This window comes from Bos javanicus, chromosome 5, assembly GCF_032452875.1.
Source record: "Bos javanicus breed banteng chromosome 5, ARS-OSU_banteng_1.0, whole genome shotgun sequence".
NCBI lineage: Eukaryota > Metazoa > Chordata > Mammalia > Artiodactyla > Bovidae > Bos > Bos javanicus.
In genome coordinates this window covers 99,293,717-99,317,919 of record NC_083872.1, presented here as the reverse complement: position 1 = coordinate 99,317,919, position 24,203 = coordinate 99,293,717, and the positions used below count along the sequence as shown (strand labels likewise).

The following is a 24,203-nucleotide window of genomic DNA, read 5'->3' as shown; positions in this document are numbered from 1 at the left end:
ATTTAGTAAAACAGTCCAAAGACACACAGCTCCATCTCTAGAACATAGGATTCGTTTGATTGGAAAATCTTTATTGGAAATCTTCTCCCTGATATAAAGAAATAAGTTGAATGGTTGAATCAGCCTCTTGCTACCTTTCAGGTTGAAACCCAATTCTTTGAAGAATTAGAAACAACTGTATTTTGTTTTATAATAATAGAAATGCAACACTAGGAACAATTCAAAGCCCACCAATCCTTTTATTAAAAAAAAACAATCCCCAAACCTTTCCCATTCATCTTAGAAAGCTTGCAGATACTGTAAAGGATCCGGACATTGGAAACAAAACTCTTTCTTGGAGAAAAAGTCTTTTCTTTGTGCCTTTGAGGTGTAAATTTTGACCCTGTCTTCTCTAGGAATCCAGAGCCATCTGTTTGAAATGCAAACTTCAGGGAGATGATCCTGATCCGGAAAAAAAAAATGAAAGGACCTGTCTTGTGGTTAAGATTTAAAAATTAAAGCCGCAAGATCTTTGTATCCTTCTGTATGTTTATATATTTATATAGATTGATAGATGAATTTTCTATCTGTAGAGGGTTTGCCAACATGAATTTGTAAAGGAGCTCTATTTAATCAGCTTGAAGAAAAGTAAGTGCTTATCCAAATCAAGTATGTCCTCTCAGAAATATAGAAACTAACTCAAATGTTTTTCAAGTTCGAGTGATAAAGAATAATCTTTAATAAATAAAAGCTACTTTAAGTTTTGTTTGTTTAGTTTAAACAAACATGTCCTCAGAGCTGTCAACACCATGATGCAGACGTAGAATTTTTATTCTACCTAGGTTTATTAAAGTCAAAAAAGCTTATGTTATCACCGTTCCAGAGCTTGTCAGCAAAAAAGATAAGAAGACGGTTAGCTGTTTAATGTCTTGTGAAATTTTCAAGAGTAATCTAAACATAATTGCTTAAAGATAGTTTCCAAAACATTTTCATCAGCTTGAAATCTTATAGTTATACTGTGCTGTGCTGTGCTCAGTCACTCCAATCGTGTCTGACTCTTTGTGACCCCATGGACTCATGGACCCCATGGACAGGCTCCTCTGTCCATGGGATTCTCCAGGCAAGAATACTGGAGTGGGTTGCTGTGCCCTCCTCTAGGGGATCTTCCCCACCCAGGAATCAAACCCATATCTCTGGTATCTCCTGTATTGCAGACAGATTCTTTCTCCACTGAGCCACCTGGGAAGCCCATAGTTACACTGAGGTAAGTTAAATGATGGATAGTCATTGAATATCTAGATCCTTTCCAAATAAAACACTGACATGTTAAAAACTGATATATTTATCTACTTTGAGATTCTTACTATAGAAGAATTAAAGATGTTTGGGTCTAATAGTAAATACATCTGCCACACCGAAAAGTTTACTGAAAAGACTCCATTTCTAGAAATTATTAACAGTATTTATAAGTTTTCCAGTGCACAGAATGCTGATGTAACAACCAGTCGATTATTGTTTACCTTTCAGTTTTCACTAGAAAGTAAGGTTTCTAAGGGTTAAGAATGCTAATTGATACATTTAATTAAAAATACCAGAAGTAATAATAGTGAAAGAAAACAACTGTGTACAAAAAGTAAGTCAGGAGGTATTTCCCTGGTGTTCCAGGAGCTAAGACTCCACACTTCCAATGCAGAGGGCCCAGGTCTGATCCCTGGCCAGGGAATTAGAACCCACATGCCTCAACTAAGAGTTCACATGCTGCAACTAGATATCACATGCCACAGCTAAGACTTGGTGCAGCCAAATAAATAAAAATATTAAGAACAAAAAGTGGTAAGGAAAGTAGAATGTTTTTAGGATAAGGAGAGCTAAGAAGAATGTACTTTTTTCAAGAGAAAAAGGAAGACATTTTATTCAGAAGTAGAATGACTGGCTGTTACAGAAAAAGAAAGGACAATATAGGCCAAAACGTAAATGGATAGAAAAAATTTCATGGAAGGTTTGTGGAAAAGGAATCCTGGAAATGAATTTTATGTGTGGTAAACCTGGCTATGATTGGGATTATATTTTTAAAGAATGAGCCTTAATATCAAAACTTGTTGTTTAGTTGTTAAATCGTGTCCGACTCTTTGCGACCCCATGGACTGCAGCATGCCAGGCTTCTCTGTCCTCCACTAACTTTCAGAGTTTGTTCAAATTCATATCAATTGAGTTGATGATGCTATCTAACCATCTCATCCTTCGCTGCCCCCTTCTCCTTTGCCTTGAATCTTTCCCAGCATTAGGATCTTTTCAATGAGAAAGCTCTTCACATAAGGCGGCCAAAGTACTGGTCAAAATATCAAAAATGTACTGGTCAAAATATCAAAAGTATACTGGTACAAAATTAGTATGTATTTTTGTTTCTGGGCTTCCCTGGTGGTTCAGATGGTAAAGAATCTGCCTGCAATGCAGGAGACTTGGGTTTGATCCCTGGGTCGGGAAGATCCCCTGGAGAAGGGAGTGAAGCAATCCACTCTAGTATTCTTGCCTGGGAAATCTCATGGACAGAGGAGCCTGGCAGGCTACAGCCCAAGGGGTCACAGAGTCAGACACGACTGAGCAATTAAAGCGCTGTCTGTTAAAAAGGCAGTTTTATTGGTAGACTATTTTCTCTGATTAAAAGATGTTGAAAGCTTTTTGTTTTTGTTTTGTTGCCTTTTGGATACTCAGCCTGGAAAGCAAAGATTCTGTGTTTTAACAAAATAATTTCCTGTGATTCTTATTGTCTTTATTAGATCTTTGATTACATTAGAAAATGAGTCTTCTCAATACTGAAAAAGATAAATTTTGTTCACAGCTATGTAACCTTTCATGTTACTGCTGCTACTGCTAAGTCGCTTCAGTCGTGTCCAACTCTGTGCGACCCCATAGATGGCAGCCCACCAGGCTCCTCCGTCCCTGGGATTCTCCAAGCAAGAACACTGGAGTGGGTTGCCATTTCCTTCTCCAATGCATGAAAGTGAAAAGTGAAAGTGAAGTCAGTCAGTCATGTCTGACCCTTAGCGACCCCATGGACTGCAGCTTACCAGGCTCCTCCATCCATGGGATTTTCCAGGCAAGAGTACTGGAGCAGGTTGCCATTGCCTTCTCCAATGTAACCGTTGATATTTGCCTTTAATATCTTTTATTGTCAGTTTCACTAAATAGGTAACTAAGCATTATTTCATGACCTGTGATCCTATTTAATCGAATGTTCGATCTTCTTTTTTTTTTATGACTTCCCAAATCAAACCTAAATGGAGTCTTTTTGACCTCAAACTAACTTTGAGATTTCCCAGAGGGCCCCTGGAAATTCTCAAAATTTTGTCTCTCACTCTGTAAAGAAAATGCTAAACTAATTAGGTTTATTTGGATTTGGCATGTTAAATGACATGGGAAACATTGTCAAAAAAGAAGTGATAATAAATCTTAGGTTATATGTGTATGGATATAAGTTACTGATATAGGTAGGTATTCCAGAAATCGAAGTTCAGAGTAGTATCAGTACCCTCATTGTCTAATTATTGCCTTAAATTATTGTGTGCCATGAAAATAACTGAATTTTCTTATCAAATGAACTCCTATCAGATCTTGAACTTAGCCATTTTAGAAGTCTTTTGGTCATTTACAGACAGTTATTGTTTTATCCTTATGCTTTTGAAAAAATGCTTTATCTTCAGAGAGAATCATGGAAAAGATTCAGACAAGAACTCTATAATACAAGTTCCTGGTACTTTAAGATCATGGCACAGAATTGGGTAAGAACTTTCAGAACTGTAATGGAAAAATTGGATTCAAGCAGGACAAGAATTAACAATATGAGACCAAATGAATTGATGAGGATGACTATAAAATTTAAATGACTTTATGCTAAAGTTGATAAGTGTGCTGTGGTTATTGTCATGTTAAGAGATTGTCATGATTCTTAGGAAATACACACTGAAAAGTTTAGGGGTAAAAGGCCATGATGTATGTAACTTATCCTGAAACAGTTCAGGCAAAAAGAGAGAGAGTTACAAGCAAATGGGCGTAAAATGTTATTAAGAGAATATGAGTGAAAGTATGTGGATTAGTTTTGTGTTTTTCTTATAGTTGCAACCTTTCTGAATGTTTGAAATGTTATCTACTAAAAAAAGTTAAAATAATGTTTAAGACATGCTTTTTATCCTTTCTGGTTTTTAATATACATTTTCAATGTTTGTATATGTGTACTATACACTCACATATATTTTTCTGTCATTACAAATCAAATATATTTAAAATAATTTAAAATGTATTCATCTATTAACTGCTGTGGAAAAACCATAGAGATAGACACCACCAAGGAGAACTTGGCGTAGTCGTCAGGGGTGCACCTAGGAAGAGACGGTGTAGAAGCAGAACTTATGGCATCTTTGTAAATGATTATGATGATTATGGTCACAGGGCAGGGTGGATAAGGGGTCAAAATGAGAGTGATGAAGAGAGGAGCATGATGTGAGTATCTTAACATGTCCAAGCACCCAAATGAAAATCTGCAATACATGACAGATAAATATAAATAATAACACATGATACATTTGACATATTGTGTCACTTATCCATCTTACTATGTGTCTGAGTTGTGATCTGTGTGGTGATTTAACTAAATTCCAAGATCACTAAAGAAATTTATCTTACTAATGCGTTCTGGCCAGTTACAGTGCTCTTGACCAAAAGGCAAAAGAGATTCTAAAATCTACTTATAAAAAAAGATTTTGTTGTTGGTTGTCAATCCATCAGAAAATAACCTTTAAATGGAGGTCTCTTCTTCCAATCTGGTAAACGTCATGACAGTGCTGACCCATTTCTCAGTATTGTTCCAAGAGTAGCTTGTAAAAGAGTGTGACAAGACTTCAGTAACTTAGGAAAACCTCATAAAACGAAGTTGGTAATGACAGGGCATCTCTGCTCCACATAGCACAGCAGTCTCTGAATATCAAGGGTAGAGTACAGGGGTGTTCTAAAGATCTACCTTCCAGAAGCAATAAAGAGCTTTGTGCAATATTACATGTTAGCATCATGACAGTCAAGGTATGTGTGTGTGTTTAGTCTCTCAGTCATGTCTGACTCTTTGTGACCTCATGGACTGTAGTCTGCCAGGCTCCTCTGTCCATGGGGATTCTCTAGGCTAGAATACTGGAGTGGGTAGCCATTTCTTTCTCCAGGAGATCTTCCGAACCCAGGAATGGAACACAGGTCTCCTATATTTCAGGCAGATTCTTTACTGTCTGAGCTACCAGGGAAGCCCAAGAATACAGGAGTGGGTAGCTATCTCTTCTCCAGGGAAACTTCTTGATCCAGGAATTGAACAGGGGTCTCCTGCAAGGCAGATAAATTCTTTACCAGCTGAGCTACCTGGGAAGCCCAGTAAAGGTATAAGTTACTGTTATTATTTGGGGACATAATTCCTGGAGCAATATACAGGTGCCTAAGCAGAATCAAATGAAGAGTGAAACAAACAAAAAAAAAATCGAAATAAAAATTCAAAGGCAGATGATCAAACAGCCGAGGAGGGTTGTTATCATTTAAATCACTGACAACACAACACCAGACTGCCTTATACTACAAAACAGACTCCTTTATAAAGCAGAGTCAGAGAAGATGAGCAACGATGCTTTAAAAGTTCAGGATCAGATTCCCACCCCTCCCCCAGGAGGAGAATCCAATAGCAGAAGGACTAAAAAATTATTCAAGCAATGTGGGGAAAAGATGGAGACTAGGTTATGGAAACAAAAGTTCCCCACGTCTTAGTTTTCCCTAATTAGGTCTGCCAACAAGGTTTTGATTAAAAAAAAAAGTCGCCAGATGAATTAGCCCATAAAAAAAAGAAGATGTGGTATATATATATACATAATGAAATATTATTCAGCCATAAAAAGAGTGAAATAATGCCATTTGCAGCAACATGGTTGGACCCAGAGGTTATCATACTAAATGAAGTAAGACAGAGAGTCAGACACAACTGAGCGCACGCACAGACACACATCATTCTTGGATGGGTGAAATGTGCTGAGGGAGGAAAACGTACGTGTTTTCACATACACCAAAAAATATGTGAGAAAGAAAGGAAGGAAGAAGGCAAGAAAAAGAAAAGAAAGGAGAAAGGAAAGGAGAAGAAATGGTTCTTCACTCCTGAGTTTAGAGCAGGAGGTTTCAAAGAGTAACCCCTAAACAAGCAGCATCAACACCATCTGGGAACTTTTAGAAATGCAAATTATAAAGTATAGACCCTAGACCGGCCTAAAGAGTCAGAAACTGGAGGAGGTGCAGACAGCCTTTCTTGTTTTAAGAAGAAATCCAAGCAATTCTGAAGTGTGTTACAGTTTGAAAATCACTAGTATAGAGTATAAACTGCATTTAACTTAGCTTCTGATAGTACTGCACATTTGTAATGAATTGGTACCTTTTCCTTTTCCTTTTACTAAATAGAATAAGTGTTGGTTATTAACAGCCTAAGAGTGTCACTTAAAATTTTTTCGCTAACTTGGTTCTAATCAAGATATTAAATATCCTTGTTAGATCCATCTTATTATTTAAAGATCATTTTCCAGGAAAAATGTGTTTGTTGTAAATGACTCCAACTTTAGTCAGTAATTCCAACTTTAGTCAGACATCTTTCTGTATGTCAAATTTAAATGAAATTTTGTCATGTTATGTGTATTGCTATTTGATCTATGGTCAAAATACATTTTAATTTTTACAATCCATTCTTGAAATGGGCAGGTTGAGGTACAGATATTGTAAGTTTAAATTTTCTAATTTTGATCTTTAAGTATTTTGAAAATTTATCAAAATCTATGTCCCAAATTATGGTTTGATAGTTATCACCATCTACATAGAGGGAAGGGTGAAAATGCCAAATTTCACACTGAATTTTCATCCTGATATTCTTTCAGATTCCCCAGGAAGTTATTTAGCCAGTAATGACATGCATTTTCTAGGATAGCTGCTTGGCTCAGAGCATCCTTCTTAGATAATCATCACCCTTATTTGTACTTAGTTACGCCATAGCCGTAGTCCCACCAGTTGGATTCTTTTTCTCAGAGGTTAGGAATCTGAACTGAAAGATGTGAGCCAGTCTCTGCTAGCCCCTGGAGCTGAGGGTGTGTGAATGCAGGAGCTGTGGGGTCTGGAGAAGAAGGGAAAGCCAGTTATACAGAGTGAAGTGAGTCAGAAAGAGAAAGACAAATACTGTATATTAACACATACATATGGAATTTAGAAAGATGGTAATCATGATCCTACATGTAGGGCAGCAAAGGAGACACAGATGTAAAGAATAGACTTTTGGATTCAGTGGGAGAAGGAGAGGGTGGGTTGATTTGAGAGAATAGCACTGAAACATGTACATTACCACTTGTAAAATAGATGGCCAGTGCAAGTTCAATGCACGAAGCAGGGTGCCCAAAGCCAGCGCTCTGGGACAACTCAGTGGGATAGGATGCAGAGGGAGGTGGGAAGGGGATTCAGGATGGGCGGGACACATGTATACCCATGGCTGATTCATGTTGATGTATGGCAAAACCCATCACAATATTGTAAATATCCTCCAATTAAAATAAATAAATTTTAAAAAAGGCAGTAGCCCAGACATACCAAGAAAACCATGGGCTAGAGAAAGTAGAGAGAAAGAGAATGAGTATGTGAGTGATTGCCATAATTCCTAATGATTTTATTTTTCTTTCATTTTAAAAAATGATTTTTTTAATGTGGACCATTTTTAAAGTCTTTGTTGAATTTGTTACAATACTGCTTCTATTTTATTTTGAGCAGCAGGGCATGCGGGATCTTAGGGCCCCAACCAGGGATTAAACCTCCACCCCTGCATTGGAAATCAAAGTCTTAACTATTGGACTGCCAGAGAAGTCCCCTAATGGTTTTCTGGTTCTTGACTTTAACCTTCTATATCACCTAAAAAACAACAACAACAACAACAACAAAAAAAAAACTTCTCTAATGCTGGGAAAAATTGAAGGCAAGAGGAGAAGAGGGATACAGAGGATGAGATAGTTGGATGGCATCATCAACTCAATGGACGTGAGTTTGAGCAAACTCTGGGATATAGTGACAGGACAGAGAAGCCTAGCGTGCTGGAGTCCATGGGATTGCAAAGAGTCAGACACCACCGACTGATTGAACAATGGAAAAAACTGATCTTTGGATTCTTTGAAATACATCTTTGTTCCACTGAAAAATCATCCTTTCCCTACCCCCCTTTCAGTCAAGTTTGAATGAAATTCTTTTACTTCTAACTCAAAGTACCTTGATTAAGATTACAGCAATGACAAAAATGTTCCTGCTCCATCAAAGTGGCAGGAAAAAATATGAGTGGCTCAAACATTAAAGTTTAAATTGCTATAGTGATCAATACACTAACGTGTCTGGGAAAGTTATTTGTTCTGTCTTGTGCTTAAACAGAAATCAGTCCTAAAGGAAATCAGTCCTGAATATTCTTTGGAAGGACTGATGCTGAAGCTGAATCTCCAATATACTGGTCACCTGGTGTGAAGAACCGACTCACTGGAAAAGACCCTGATGCTGGGAAAGATTGAAAGCAGGAGGAGAAGGGTACCACAGAGGATGAGATGGTTGGATGGCATCACCTACTCAATCGACATGAGTTTGAGCAAACTCCGAGAGTTGGTGATGGACAGGGAAGCCTGGCGTGCTGCAGTCCATGGGGTTGCAAAGAGTTGTCGGACATGACTGAGCGACTGAACTGAACTGTGCTAAAAAGGATCAAATCTTTTTTTTTTTTTTGGTAGAATTCAGCTGTGAAGCCGTCTGGACCGGGGCTTTTGTTTGCTGGAAGATTTTTGATTACAGTTTCAATTTCCATGCTTGTGATGGGTCTGTTAAGATTTTCTATTAGAGCTAATACCTATCCTGCTCAAACTCTTCCAGAAAATTGCAGAGGAAGGTAAACTTCCAAACTCATTCTATGAGGCCACCATCACCCTAATACCAAAACCTGACAAAGATGCCACAAAAAAAGAAAACTACAGGCCAATATCACTGATGAACAAAAATGCAAAAATCCTTAACAAAATTCTAGCAATCAGAATCCAACAACACATTAAAAAGATCATACACCATGATCAAGTGGGCTTTATCCCAGGGATGCAAGGATTCTTCAATATCCACAAATCAATCAATGTAATACACCACATTAACAAATTGACAAATAAAAACCATATGATTATCTCAATAGATGCAGAGAAAGCTTTTGACAAAATTCAACATCCATTTATGATAAAAACTCTCCAGAAAGCAGGAATAGAAGGAACATACCTCAACATAATAAAAGCTATATATGACAAACCCACAGCAAACATTATCCTCAATGGTGAAAAATTGAAAGCATTTCCTCTAAAGTCAGGAACAAGACAAGGGTGCCCACTTTCACCATTACTATTCAACATAGTTTTGGGAGTTTTGGCCACAGCAATCAGAGCAGAAAAAGAAATAAAAGGAATCCAAATTGGAAAAGAAGAAGTAAAACTCTCACTATTTGCAGATGACATGATCCTCTACATAGAAAACCCTAAAGATTCCACCAGAAAATTACTAGAAATAATCAATGACTATAGTAATGTTGCAGGATATAAAATCAACACACAGAAATCCCTTGCATTCCTATACACTAATAATGAGAAAACAGAAAGAGAAATTAAGGAAACAATTCCATTCACCATGGCAACGGAAAGAATAAAATACTTAGGAATATATCTACCTAAAGAAACTAAAGACCTATATATAGAAAACTATAAAACACTGGTGAAAGAAATCAAAGAGGTCACTAATAGATGGAGAAATTACCATGTTCATGGATTGGAAGAATCAATATAGTGAAAATGAGTATACTACCCAAAGCAATTTATAGATTCAACGCAATCCCTATCAAGCTACCAACAGTATTCTTCACAGAGCTAGAACAAATAATTTCACAATTTGTATGGAAATACAAAAAACCTCGAATAGCCAAAGCAATCTTGAGAAAGAAGAATGGAACTGGAGGAATCAACCTACCTGACTTCAGGCTCTACTACAAAGCCACAGTTATCAAGACAGTATGGTACTGGCACAAAGACAGAAATATTGATCAATGGAATAAAATAGAAAGCCCAGAGATAAATCCACGCACATATGGACACCTTATCTTTGACAAAGGAGGCAAGAATATACAATGGATTAAAGACAATCTCTTTAACAAGTGGTGCTGGGAAATCTGGTCAACCACTTGTAAAAGAATGAAACTGGACCACTTTCTAACACCATACACAAAAATAAACTCAAAATGGATTAAAGATCTAAACGTAAGACCAGAAACTATAAAACTCCTAGAGGAGAACATAGGCAAAACACTCTCCGACATACATCACAGCAGGATCCTCTATGACCCACCTCCCAGAATATTGGAAATAAAAGCAAAAATAAACAAATGGGACCTAATTAACCTTAAAAGCTTCTGCACATCAAAGGAAACTATTAGCAAGGTGAAAAGACAGCCTTCAGAATGGGAGAAAATAATAGCAAATGAAGCAACCGACAAACAACTAATCTCAAAAATATACAAGCAACTCCTACAGCTCAACTCCAGAAAAATAAACGACCCAATCAAAAAATGGGCCAAAGAACTAAATAGACATTTCTCCAAAGAAGACATACAGATGGCTAACAAACACATGAAAAGATGCTCAACATCACTCATTATCAGAGAAATGCAAATCAAAACCACTATGAAGTACCATTTCACACCAGTCAGAATGGCTGCGATCCAAAAGTCTACAAATAATAAATGCTGGAGAGGGTGTGGAGAAAACGGAACCCTCTTACACTGTTGGTGGGAATGCAAACTAGTACAGCCACTATGGAGAACAGTGTGGAGATTCCTTAAAAAACTGGAAATAGAACTGCCTTATGATCCAGCAATCCCACTGCTGGGCATACACACTGAGGAAACCAGAAGGGAAAGAGACACGTGTACCCCAATGTTCATCGCACCACTGTTTATAATAGCCAGGACATGGAAGCAACCTAGATGTCCATCAGCAGATGAATGGATAAGAAAGCAGTGGTACATATACACGATGGAGTATTACTCAGCCATTAAAAAGAATACATTTGAATCAGTTCTAATGAGGTGGATGAAACTGGAGCCTATTATACAGAGTGAAGTAAGCCAGAAGGAAAAACATAAATACAGTATACTAACGCATATATATGGTATTTAGAAAGATGGTAACAATAACCTGGTGTACGAGACAGCAAAAGAGACACTGATGTATAGAACAGTCTTATGGACTCTGTGGGAGAGGGAGAGGGTGGGAAGATTTGGGAGAATGGCAATGAAACATGTAGAATATCTTGTAGGAAACGAGTTGCCAGTCCAAGTTCGATGCACGATGCTGGATGCTTGGGGCTGGTGCACTGGGACGGCCCAGAGGGATGGTATGGGGAGGGAGAAGGGAGGAGGGTTCAGGATGGGGAACACGTGTATACCTGTGGCGGATTCATTTTGATATTTGGCAAAACTAATACAATTATGTAAAGTTTAAAAATAAAATAAAATTAGAAAAAAAATAAATAAAAGAATCTCAAAAAAATAAATAAATAAATAAAAAGGATCAAATCTTTTAAGAGCCCCTTTGTTATAAAGAAAAGGATCCCACATCTCATTTCTGTATCAATGAAGGGTGGTTAGGAAGGAAGGTCCCTTTGTTAGTCAAAATGGCTTTCTTCAGTTTTCCCTGCAAGTGTGGTGAAGGGACCCTGGACTTTGACCAGAGACACAAAATTCTGAATTCTGGCTGGATCACTTACTATCTCTGCTACTTTAGATAATTCATTTCTCTCTTCCTCGTTTCTTATGTAAAATGAGGACAAGGATGGTAAAACTCTCCTTCGCAGGACTGGGAAGACTGCAAAGGGAGTAGCTCCTAGTCAGTTTCTTCGTGGGAGTCGTCGTCACTGTTCTGCTGTTTATACTGCCTTTGTTCTCCCAGCTTCTCTGGCCTCGGTGACATCATAAAGGCGGGGGAAGAGAAATATGTAAACACTAGCCATTGAAGAAGCATTTCTTTTTAGAATTCAACTGTGAATTTACTTTTAACTCAGTGTCACTGCCACCTTGTGGATATCTTGCGTAATGACAGTCTGAGCCGGTTACTTCAGTATTAATAAATCTCAGTTGTCAATGTGTGTCCTCTCCCCAGCGCTGGAGTGAAGATCACACCCATTATTTCATTAGGGTTTGTAGAGCTGAAGGTCCTACCGCAGCGTGAATGAGATCTCGTGCATTGATCTGTCTTCTTTCATGGACACCCCTCCTCTTTCCCCCAGTTTTAAAATATTAAAGCTGAATCCCAAATAATTTGAATTTCAGGGCTCAGTTCAGTTCAGTTCAGTCACTCAGTCATGTCCGACTCTTTGAGACCCCATGGACTGCAGCATGCCAGGCTTTGCTGCCCATTACCAAATGGACAAATCTAGGAAGAGAAAATTGGGATATTCTCTTGCAATTGGCCATATTTCCATTTACAAAGTTGGATAATCAGTTCAGTTCAGTCTCTCAGTCGTGTCCCACTCTTTGCGACCCCGTGGACTGCAGCATTCCAGGCCGCCCTGTCCATCCTCAACTCCCAGAGTTTACTCAAACTCATGTCCATTGAGTCGGTGATGCCATCCAACCATCTCATCCATCCTCTGTTGTCCCCTTCTCCTCCCACCTTCAATCTTTCCCACCAAAAGGGTCTTTTCCAATGAGTCAGATCTTTGCACCAGGCGGCCAAAGGATTGCAGTTTCAGCTTCAGCATCAGTCCTTCCAATGAATATTCAGGCCTGATTTCCTTTAGGATGGACTTGTTGGATCTTCTCCTCCAGGATAGTCTCCTCCAACACCACAGTGCAAAAGCATCAATTCTTCGGTACTCAGCTTTCTTTATAGTCCAACTCTCACATCCATACATGACAATTGGAAAACCATAGCTTTGACTAGATAGACTTTTGTTGGCAAAGTAATGTCTCTGTTTTTTAATATGCTGCCTAGGATGATCATAACTTTTCTTCCAAGGAGTAAGTGTCTTTTAATTTCATGACTGCAGTCACCATCTGCAGTGATTTGGGAACCCCCAAAATAAAGTCTCTCACTGTGTCTATTGTTTCCCCATCTATTTCCCATGAAGTGATGGGACCAGATGCCATGATCTTAGTTTTCTGAATGTTGAGTTTTGAGCCAACTTTTTCACTCTCCACTTTCACTTTCATCAAGAGGCTCTTTAGTTCTTCTTCCTTTCTGCCATAACGCTGGTGTTATCTGCATATCTGAGGTTATTTATATTTCTCTTGGCAATCTTGATTGCAGCTTGTGCTTCATCCAGCCTGGCATTTCACATGATGTACTCTGTATACAAGTTAAATAAGCAGGGTGACAATATACAGCCTTGACTTACTCCTTTCTTAATTTGGAACCAGTCTGTTGGTCCCTGTCCAGTTCCAACTATTGCTTCCTGACCTGCACACAGATTTCTCAGGCAGCAGATCAGGTGGTCTGGTATCCCTATCTCTTTAAGAGTTTTCTACAGTTTGTTGTGATCCACACAGTCAAAGGCTTTGGCATAGTCAATAAAGCAGAAATAGATGTTTTTCTGGAATTCTCTTGCTTTTTCAATGATCCAGTGAATGTTAACAGTTGGATCTATGGTTCCTCTGCCTTTTCCAAATTCAGCTTGAACCTCTGGAAGTTCACGGTTCATGTATGGTTGAAGCCTGGCTTGGAGAATTTTGAGCATTACTTTACTAGCATGTGAGATGAGTCCAATTGTGCAGTAGTTTGAGCATTCTTTGGCATTGCCTTTCTTTTGGGATTGGAATGAAAACTGACCTTTTATAGTCCTGTGGCCACTGCTGAGTTTTCCAAATATGCTGGTATATTGAGTGCAGCACTTTCACAGCATCATCTTTTAGGTTTTGAAATAGCTCAACTGGAATTCCATCACCTCTATTAGCTTTGTTCATAGTGATGCTTCTTAAGGCCCACTTGACTTTGCATTCCAGGATGTCTGGCTCTAGGTAAGTGATCATACCATCGTGATTATCTGGGTCATGAAGATATTTTTTGTATAGTTCTTCTGTGTATTCTTGCCACTTCTTCTTAATATCTTCTGCTTCTGTTAGGTCCATACCATTTCTGTCCTTTACCATAGCCCATCTTTGCATGAAATGTTCCCTTAGTATCTCTAATTTTCTTGAAGAGATATCTAGTCTTTCCCATTCTATTGTTTTCCTCTATTTCTTTTCACTGATCACTGAGGAAGGCTTTCTTATCTCTCCTTGCTATTCTTTGGAACTCTGCATTCAAATGGATATATCTTTCCTTTTCTCCTTTGCCTTTTGCTTCTCTTCTTTCCTCAGCTACTTGTAAGGCCTCCTCAAACAACCATTTTTCATTTTTGCATTTATTTTTCTTGGGGATGGTCTTGATCCCTGCCTCCTGTACAAAGTCACGAACCTCCGTCCATGGTTCTTCAGGCACTCTGTCTATCAGATCTAATCCCTTGAATCTATTTCTCACTTCTACTGTATAATTGTAAGGGATTTGATTTAGGTCATACCTGAATGGTCTGGTGGTTTTCCCTACTTTCTTCAATTTAAGTCTGGATTTGGCAATAAGGAGTTCATGATCTGAGCCACAGTCAGCTCCCAGTTTTGTTTTTGCTGACTGTGTAGAGCTTCTCCATCTTTGGCTGCAAAGAATATAATCATTTCTGAAATTGACCATCTGGTGGTGACCATCTGGTTATGTCCATGTGTAGAGTCTTTTGTGTTGTTGGAAGAGGGTGTTTGCTATGGCCAGTGCATTCTCTTGGCAGACTCTATTAGCCTTTGCCCTGCTTCATTTGTATACCAAGGCCAAATTTGCCTGTTACTCTAGGTATTTCTTAACTTCCTACTTTTGCATTCCAGTCCCCTATAATGAAAAGAACATTTTTGGGTGTTCGTTCTACAAGGTCTTATAGGTCTTCATAGAACTATTCAACTTCAGCTTCTTCAGCATTACTGCTTGGGGCATAGACTTGGATTACTGTGATATTGAATGGTTTGCCTTGGAAACGAACAGAGGTCAGTCTGTCGTTTTTGAGATTGCATCCAAGTACTGCATTTCAGACTCTTTTGTTGACTATGATGGCTACTCCATTTCTTCTAAGGTATTCTTGCCCACAGTAGTAGATATAATTGTCATCTGACTTAAATTCACCCATTCCAGTCCATTTTAGTTCACTGATTCCTAAAACGTCGATGTTCACCCTTGCCGTCTCCTGTTTGACCACTTCCATTTGCCTTGATTCATGGACCTAACATTCCAGGTTCCTATGCAGTATTGTTCTTCATAGCATCGGACTTTACTTCTATCACCAATCACATTTACAAACTGGGTGTTGTTTTGCTTCGGCTCCATCTCTTCATTCTTTCTGAAGTTATTTCTCCACTGATCTCTAGTAGTGTATTGGGCACATAACTGATCTGGGGAGTTCATCTTTCAGTGTCCTGTCTTTTTGCCTTTTCATACTGTTCATGGGGTTCTCAAGGCAAGAATGCTGAAGTGGTTTGCCATTCCCTTCTCCAGTGAACCATGTTTTGTCAGAACTCTCCACCATGACTGGTTCATCTTGGGTGGCCCCACACAGCCTGGCTTATAGTTTCACTGAGTTAGGCAAGGCTGTGGTCCATGTGATCAGATTGGTTAGTTTTCTGTGATTGTTGTTTTCAGTCTGTCTGCCCTCTTGTGCAGGGGGATAAGAGGCTTATGAAATCTTCCTGATGGGAGAGACTGACTGAAGGGGAAACTGGGTTTTGTTCTGATGGGTGAAGCCATACTCAGTAAATCTTTAATTCAATTTTCTATTGATGTGCAGAGCTGTGTTCCCTTCCTGTTATTTACCTGGGGTCAAACTATGATGGAAGTAGTGAAGATAATAGTTACCTCCTTCAAAAGGTCCCATGCATCTCTTGCTATACTCACTGCCCCCAACTCTGCAGCAGGTCACCACCAACCCATGCCTCTGCCTGTTCTGGACGTTCATGGGCAAGTCTGGGTCAGTCTTTTGTGGGGTCACTGCTCTTTTCTCCTGGGTCCTGGTGCACACAAGGTTTTGTTTGTGCCCTCCAAGAGTCTGTTTCCCCAGTCCTGTGTAAGTTCTGGTGGTTCTATGGTGGGGTTAATAGTGACCTCCTCCAAGAGGGCTTATGCCATACCCAAATCTGCTGCATCCAGGGCCCCTGTCCCTATGGCAGTCCACAGCTGACCCATACCTCCACAGGATACACTCAAACACAGTTCTGTCTCAGTCTCTGTGGGGTCTCTGGGTCCTGGTGTGCACAAGATTTGTTTGAGCCCTCTGAGAGTCTCTGGTGGGTGTGCAGTTTGGTTCTAAATGCTATTTCACCCCTCCTACCCTCTTGCTGGGGCTTCTCCTTTGCCCTTGGATGTGGGTTATCACCTCAAAGTCGCTCCAGTGCTACACAGCCACCACTCCAACACCGCACAGCTGAGATATAAGTTGGACAACAGAGCCTTTAAAAAAAATTAGCTGGTGATTATTTTTCATTATTTACTTATTTTATAAGCAGACTTTAAGTGATCAATTAATTAGTTTGCCATATAGCACTGTATATATAGCCCTGTATATATAGGTCTGTGTATATAGCACTGTATATATAGCTCTGTATATATAGCTCTGTATATATAGCTCTGTATATATAGCTCTGTATATATAGCACTGTATATATAGCCCTGTATATATAGCACTGTATATTCATGGTTTCCTGCTCTCTTCTAGTCTACCTCTTGGGTGTTTCCAATCTTCCTCCTTTAGAAGCATTTTCTGGTCATTCTTTTCTGTGGAAGTATCCAGTGATAGTCCAACAGCCGTCCCTACTGCTGTAGAATTTTCACCTTTGTTTTTCCTCCTACTTCCTGAAAAATCCCCCAACTTCTCTGATACTGTGAAAATCCTATTTCTTCTGGGCACAACTCAAGTTCCTGCTTCTTCTGAGTCTTTCAGGTCACAGCAGTTCATGCTATATCTTTTGGGACTCATATCTCTGACTTCTATGTTATTTTAACATGTGCATTGTTATTTCTTTAGTGCAATGGTCATTTCTTTGAAAGCCAAGATGTCTTACCTGTATTACTAAGAGCATCTGAATTCCCAATGGATACATAATTAATACACATTTCTTGATCCATCATGGTGTTCCTGCCTCCATTCTGTTCTCTATCATCTTTCCATCCTTCCAAGCAAGCAGGAAAAAACAGAAACAGGGACTTCCCTGGTGACACATTGGATAACTGTCCCCCTGCCAATGCAGGGGACATAGGTTCGATCCCTTGTCCAGGAAAATCCCACATACTGCTGACAACTAAGCCTGTGTGCCACAACTATCGAGCCCGTGCTCTAGAGCCTGGGAGCTGCAACTACTGAAGTCCTCATGCCCTAGAGCATGTGCCCCACAAGATGCCACAACAATGAGAAGCCCTCACACCACAGCTAGAGAATAGTCCCAGTTAGCTACAACTAGAGAGAGGCCTGCATAAAGCAAGGAAGACTCAGTGAGGCCAAAATAAATAAATTATCTAAAAAGCCAAAAAACTAAGTATTAGATCATTGCCTCTTATTTCCATTGGTTGTTTACTTGTGGCAGCTTAGTCCTTCATTTGTGTGCATCTGTGCAGTGGTGTGTCTGTGTGTCTTTATGTCTGTGTATGTGTGTGAGTGTGTCTTCTGTAACTTCCAGTTCCAAACAATTCATCTATGGGTATTATAAGGCATCTGTGTTCAAGTTACTTTCCTTCACAGAGGTTCTCTTTTTTGCTTCTTAGAGGCAACTGAAGCTATCTTTTTAAATAAATTCTCAAGTTGAGGTTTTGAGGCCTAAATGTAGCAAATGGGTTTGAAGGCTGGTTTGTGATTATGGCTTCCCTGGTGATGGGACAGTAAAGAAACCACCTGCAATATGGGAGACCTGGGTTCAATTCCTGGGTTGGGAAGATCCCCTGGAGGAGGGCATGGCAACCTACTCCAGTATTCTTGCCTAGAGAATCCCATGGACAGAGGAGCCTTGTGGGCCCATGGGGCCGCAAAGAGTCGGACACAACTGAGAAACTTTCACTTTTGATTATGAGTTCTCAGTGGAGAGTACTTTTTCTCTCCACTCATTTCTAAGGTTGCAACCTATTATAAATCTTTCCATGCTTTTCTGAGGAAGTTTGTTTGCTTGTTTGTTTCATTTGTTTTGTGTTTTGTTTGTTTGTCTGCAGTTCAGCATTACAATGTGAGTGTGGCCTTCTCATATTTCAGGTGCCTGTGCATGTGGAGGGTTGTATTCCCATTAGCTCATCTCCAGGTTGACCCCTGATTTTTCACAATGAACTTGAGTGAGTACTTGGTTTTGAGTCAGCCCTTTTACTCGTGGGCTATAAAATAGAAGCTCAAGATTCTCCTGGTTGGACAGATCCCCTTATGTTAGACCCCAATTTCAGGCTTTACTTGTCTCCATGGAGTATTGCTTCCACATTATTTTGTTAAATTTCTAAGCACGTCCTTTGATTTTTGCTGACTCAGCAATGCAGTGATTAAAAAGACTTTCCATGTCATATCTAGAATTCTTAATTCTTTGAACTGGGGTGGTTATTCTTAATGAGCACGATGACCACTCACTTAATCTTTTGGATATATCTTAGGATTAATTTTTAAATTTCACAGAACAGTTCTTGTATGATTTTGGATTGAGATTTCACTGAATGTATAGAATAATTCAGAAAGAAAATATCTTCACAATGTTTATTCTTCTCATTCTTAAAATGGTTTATCACTACATATATTATATCTTCATTATGTCCTTCAGTAACGTTCATGTTTTTCTTTCAAAGCTCTTTGAGGTTTTATAAACTTTTTTTTTTTTTTTAAGCTTCATTTCTGCATAAAAGGGTGAGATTTACATAGTACTTACTGGGCATTATTTTTTTTTTAATTTTATTTTATTTTTAAACTTTACATAATTGTATTAGTTTTGCCAGATATCAAAATGAATCCGCCACAGGTATACACGTGTTCCCCATCCTGAACCCTCCTCCCTGGGCATTATTTTAAATCCTTTAGTAATTTTTTATCTGGTGAACTTGTTTATTAACTTGACTAGTCTGTTGCCTAACTTCTCTTGAATTTTGAATATAGGCAATTACATCACATATAGTCATTGACTCTTTCCTTGCTTTCAATATCTGTGTGTGTTTTGTTTTGTTTTGTTTTTCCTTTTTCTTACTGCTGTCCTGCTTGGTCCCTCTTTTTAATGAATTTTTTTTTTTTTCCTGTGTGCTCTGTTAGTCTTGATTGCAGTCTGCATTTGAGACTTCCTCTTTCCCTAAGTGTGGACACTTTAAAAATTTACCCCTGCCTGCCTCCTCTGTTGCAGTGGAGAGGGCTGGAATCCACCAGTACAGACTCTTCTGGTCACCTCTGCTGGGGTTTTTCCATTTCTTCTGGGTGTTGCCAGCCACCTGGAGGACCGTGCGGCCTCTGTGACCCAGTTACTCATACTGACTTCTTCAGTGTGGAACCAGATGTTGAACTGTTTACCACTTGGCTGTGTGTGTGTCAGAGAGTGTTTGTGTTTGCACAGAAGGGGTGGAAACAGAGCAAACCTGCTTGTCTGCTTTGCATTCCATCTCTAAGTTGTCACCCTAGTCGTCATGCTTGGCTCCATACTCCTTGTTATGCTCATTAGTTATGAGTTAAAAAAGTCTTAAGAATGACTCTCACCCATATCACCCACTATATCTGGTGTCTACCTTTGAGCCAGATTTCCTTCCTCAGTTCAGTCCTGTCAGATGTCTATCTTTTAGACATACCTAAACATTTCTGTTTTCCTGATGACATTCTTTCCAGTATGCATGCCTGCCAAGTTGCTCCAGTCGTGTCTGACTCTGTGTGACTCTGTGGACTGTAGCCCTCCAGGCTCCTCTGTCCACGGGATTCCCCAGGCAAGAAAACTGAAGTGGGTTGCCATTTCCTCCTCCAGGGGATCTTCCTCAGGGGATCTTCCTGACCCAGGGATCAAGCCAGTGTCTTTTGTGTCTCCTGCACTTGCAGGCGGGTTCTTTACCACTAGTGCCACCTGGGAAGCCCCTTTTTCCAGTATGGCTAAGGATTTAATCCTTATTTTTACATTCATTTTCAAAGATTTCCTGTGATATCAAGTTTGTTGCATTTGTTCATTCTGTTAGTAATGCCCAATAATTAATTGTTTTCCATATTTGAGCTATTTCTTATTGATTCAACTGCTAGTAAAACATGTATTAGCAATATCAATAGTGAAAGAATATTTGTATTCAGCAAACTCTGATCAATAGATCAGTGAAACACTGAACTGAACAAACATAAATTATCAAGCTATAGGGCTTCCCTGATAGCTCAGTTGGTAAAGAATCCATCTGCAATGCAGGAGACCCTGGTTTGATTTCTGGGTCGGGAAGATCTGCTGGAGAAGGGATAGGCTACCCACTCCAATATTCTTGGGCTTCCATTGTGGCTCAGCTGGTAAAGAATCTGCCTGCAATCTGGAGACCTGGGTTTGATCCCTGGGTTGGGAAGATCTGCTGGAGAAGGGAATGCTACCCCCTCCAGTATTCTGGCCTGGAGAATTCCATGGACTGTACGGTTCGCAAAGAGTCAGACACGACTGTGTCTGAGTCACTCACTCACTCAGCTTGTGTAAACTGATGTCATTTTTCACTTTCCAAAAGGTTTGTAAATTATATCACCAAATTCTCTCTACAAGTCTGAGATAATCATTATAATTTCAAGTTGAGAAAAATGTGTCCAAGTATTTAGTGAGATTCATGCCATTAGTACAAAACTATTAGTATGATTCAATGTCGAGGGAGGCATAGCTTTTAAAGATACAAAATCTATTCTGGGTTCAAATTTCACCTCAATTACCAACTAGTTGTGTCACTTTTGAAAAAAAATTAAAATTTTTCCATTTTTAGTTTCTAATCTGCAAATGTTATCAGTTACAGTACTGTTCTCAAAATATTGTAGTGAGGATTACATTTAAAGAGCTTACATCAGTTCCAATCACATGATATACACTCAATAAATAGTAATCATCATTATTGTTATTATTATAGCTACTATTTTGAACTCATATCCAGCATCTTTGCTACATGATATCATTATATGTAAGGCCAGTTCTTAAAGTCTTTTCAAAATTAGGGACAAGGTCAGAGATAAAGAAGAAATCCTCCAAAAATGCAAACATCTGCACACACACATGCACACACACATATATAAGTATTGTCTGACCGTTTGCAGTGGTAATTCCACCTGATGCTTTCTAGGTGCCAGACAATACAAAATGCATCAGGAAGCAATGTTGAACAAGACAGATACAATCATCTCTCCTGGAGCTTATAATCCAGGAGAAGAGACAGATGTTAAAGACTTGATTGTACTAAAGCAAAGTCATTTCCACTGTACTGAGGGCTTTAAAGCCAGAAATCATTTAGCAACCTATAGCTCAAAAGACTTAGGAATACTCAAGTTCAATTACAAGGACTGGAATTTTATCTCCCCAAAGGCATGTCTTCTGAAAAATAATTGCATTTTAAATTGTTGAAAAAAGTTATGGCAGAATACCCATGACTTTTATGAAAAAAATAAGACTTTAATCATTTTCATCCTTTAATATTCTAGTGTGGGAAACAAAGAATCTGAAGGCAGAATAATTCAGGTCTTTGGATACCTGTACTCTGTTAAGAGGGCTTCTCTGGTGGCTCAGTGGTAAAGAATCTGCCTGCAATGCAGGAGATCTGGGAAGGGAAGATCTGGGTTGGGAAGACACCCTGGAGAAGGAAATGGCAACTGTCTCTAGTCTTCTTGCCCAGGAAATCCCATGGACAGAGGAATCTGGCGGGCTACAGTCCATAAGATCGCAAAGAGTCGGACACAAATGAACAACTAAACCACCACCACCACCACCACCACTGCATTATGAAGAGGGCAGATTTTATATTGTTGCAGGGTTCTGGGAAGAGGTGACTAAGGCAGAACAAATATGCATCAATGTGTTCATGGATTTAAGTAATGCATTAGGATATTGATCTGGGTTACATGTTTGTGTCCCCCCCAAATTTTATATGTTAAAATTCTAATCCCAAAGATGATGGTATTAAGAGGTGAGGGCCTTTGGGAGGTGCTTAGGCCACAAGGGTAGAGCTTTTAGGAATGGGGATAATAGTCTTATAAAAGAGATCCCTCAGAGATGCCTCAGCCCTTCCATTATGTGAGCAACAGTGAGATGCTGACAATCTGCAATCTGAAAAAGGACCTTCGCCCAAACCATGGGGGCACTACCCTCTAGAACTGTGAAACACAAATTTCTGTTGCTTGTAAGTTACCCAGTCTGTGATAATTTGTTAGAGCAGCCTTAACAAATGAAGACAAATCAAAAGTAAAAACTGCCTCTGTATTCACAAAAATAAAAAAAATCTTTCATTACTTGAATCATTAATCTATGTTTTATTTCCAGACAAACCAGTAATAAATAGCCTTAAGGTTCTAATGATTAACATTACGTGAAGTTATCAGATACATATCAACTGCCTAATATGTCCCAGGAACATTTCTAAGCATTTGGAGTATGTTGTTGCTGTTGAGACACTCAGTCATGTCTGACTCTTTTGTGATCCCCATGGACTGTAGCCCGCCAGGCTCCTGTCTAGGGAATTCCCCAGGCAAGAATGCTGGAGTGGACTGCCATTTCCTTCTCGAGAGGATCCTCCCAACCCAGGTATCAGACTCGTGTCTCCTGCACTGGCATGTAGATCTCTACCACTGAGGCACCTGGGAAGGCCCATTTGGGGCATAATAGGAGCAAAACAGAGATCTCTGACTGTGGGGTCCTTCAAATAGTTCAATAGAAAGTATCCACCTAACCTGTCTTTGTGGGAGGAGACAAGGAGGAGCAGCACACTACTTCTGATGATAGAACTGAGGGCAAACTAAAACTAACTGAGCCCCAGTCAAGGAGAGGGACTGCTGAGATGCTCCTATTGCTTGTCTCCATGATGCTTGCTGACCCCAGGTATCTTCACAATTGACCCTCACAAACAACCACACATGAGGGCTGAGTTACAGCTACGTGTAATGTTCAGGCAGTCACTACCCATCCCAAACATCAAAAGCCATATCTAATTCCAGGTGGGATGTTTAGAGCATGAGGAAAGGATGAAAGATCTCTCCAGAGTAATGTTGTAATGTGTCCAGTGGTCATGTATGGACGTGAGAGTTGGACTATTAAGAAAGCTGAGCACTGAAGAATTGATGCTTTTGAACTGCGGTGTTGGAGAAGACTCTTGAGAGTCCCTTGGACTGCAATGGGATCCAACCAGTCCATCCTAAAGGAGATCGGTCCTGGGTGTTCATTGGAAGGACTGATGTTGAAGCTGAAACTCCAATACTTTGGCTACCTGATGCGAAGAGCTGACTCATTTGAAAAGACCTTGATGTTGGGAAAGATTGAGGGCAGGAGGAGAAGGGGACGACAGAGGATGAGTTGGTTGGATGGCATACCGACTCAATGGACATGGGCTTGGGTGGACTCCGGGAGTTGGTGATAGACGTGAAGGCCTGGCGTGCTGCAGTTCATGAGGTCACAAAGAGTCGGACACAACTGAGCAACTGAACTGAACTGAACTGAATGGAAATTTAAGCCAGTACAATAGATTGAGACAGGAAAGTGTTAAAGAAGTCTTCTTAAATAATGCCATTTGTAGTAACGTGGATGAACCTAGAGATTGACGTACTGAGTGAAATAAGTCAGACTGAGAAAGACAAACATCATATGATATTGCTTATATGTGGAATCTAGAAAAATAGTGCAAAAGAACTCACTGGTGATGGACAGGAAAGCCTGGTGTATTGCAGTCCATGGGGTTGCAAAGAATCAGACACAACTGAGTGATGGAACTGAATGGAACTGATTTAAAAAGCAGAAAATAGAGTCACAGAAGTAGAAAACAAACATGATTACAGGGGACAAGGGAAATAGGGATAAATTGGGAAATTGGGATTGACATATATGCAGTACTATGTATAAAATAGATAACTAATAAGGACCT

The 24,203-nt window shown here is 39.5% G+C and overlaps 1 long non-coding RNA gene across 2 annotated transcripts; it reads right to left on the bottom strand.

Moving 5' to 3' along the window:
• Positions 1–219: 219 nt before the first annotated feature.
• LOC133248101 (uncharacterized) lies at positions 220–12,384 on the bottom strand. 2 transcript variants are annotated; one of them, XR_009736612.1, is made up of 2 exons: positions 11,845–12,384; positions 220–441 (listed from the first exon to the last, which is right to left on the bottom strand). It is a non-coding gene; the product is annotated as an uncharacterized LOC133248101 (long non-coding RNA). The 2 variants fall into 2 exon arrangements; XR_009736613.1 differs by lacking the exon at positions 11,845–12,384 and adding an exon at positions 4,770–5,289.
• Between the last annotated feature and the right edge of the window lie 11,819 nt (positions 12,385–24,203).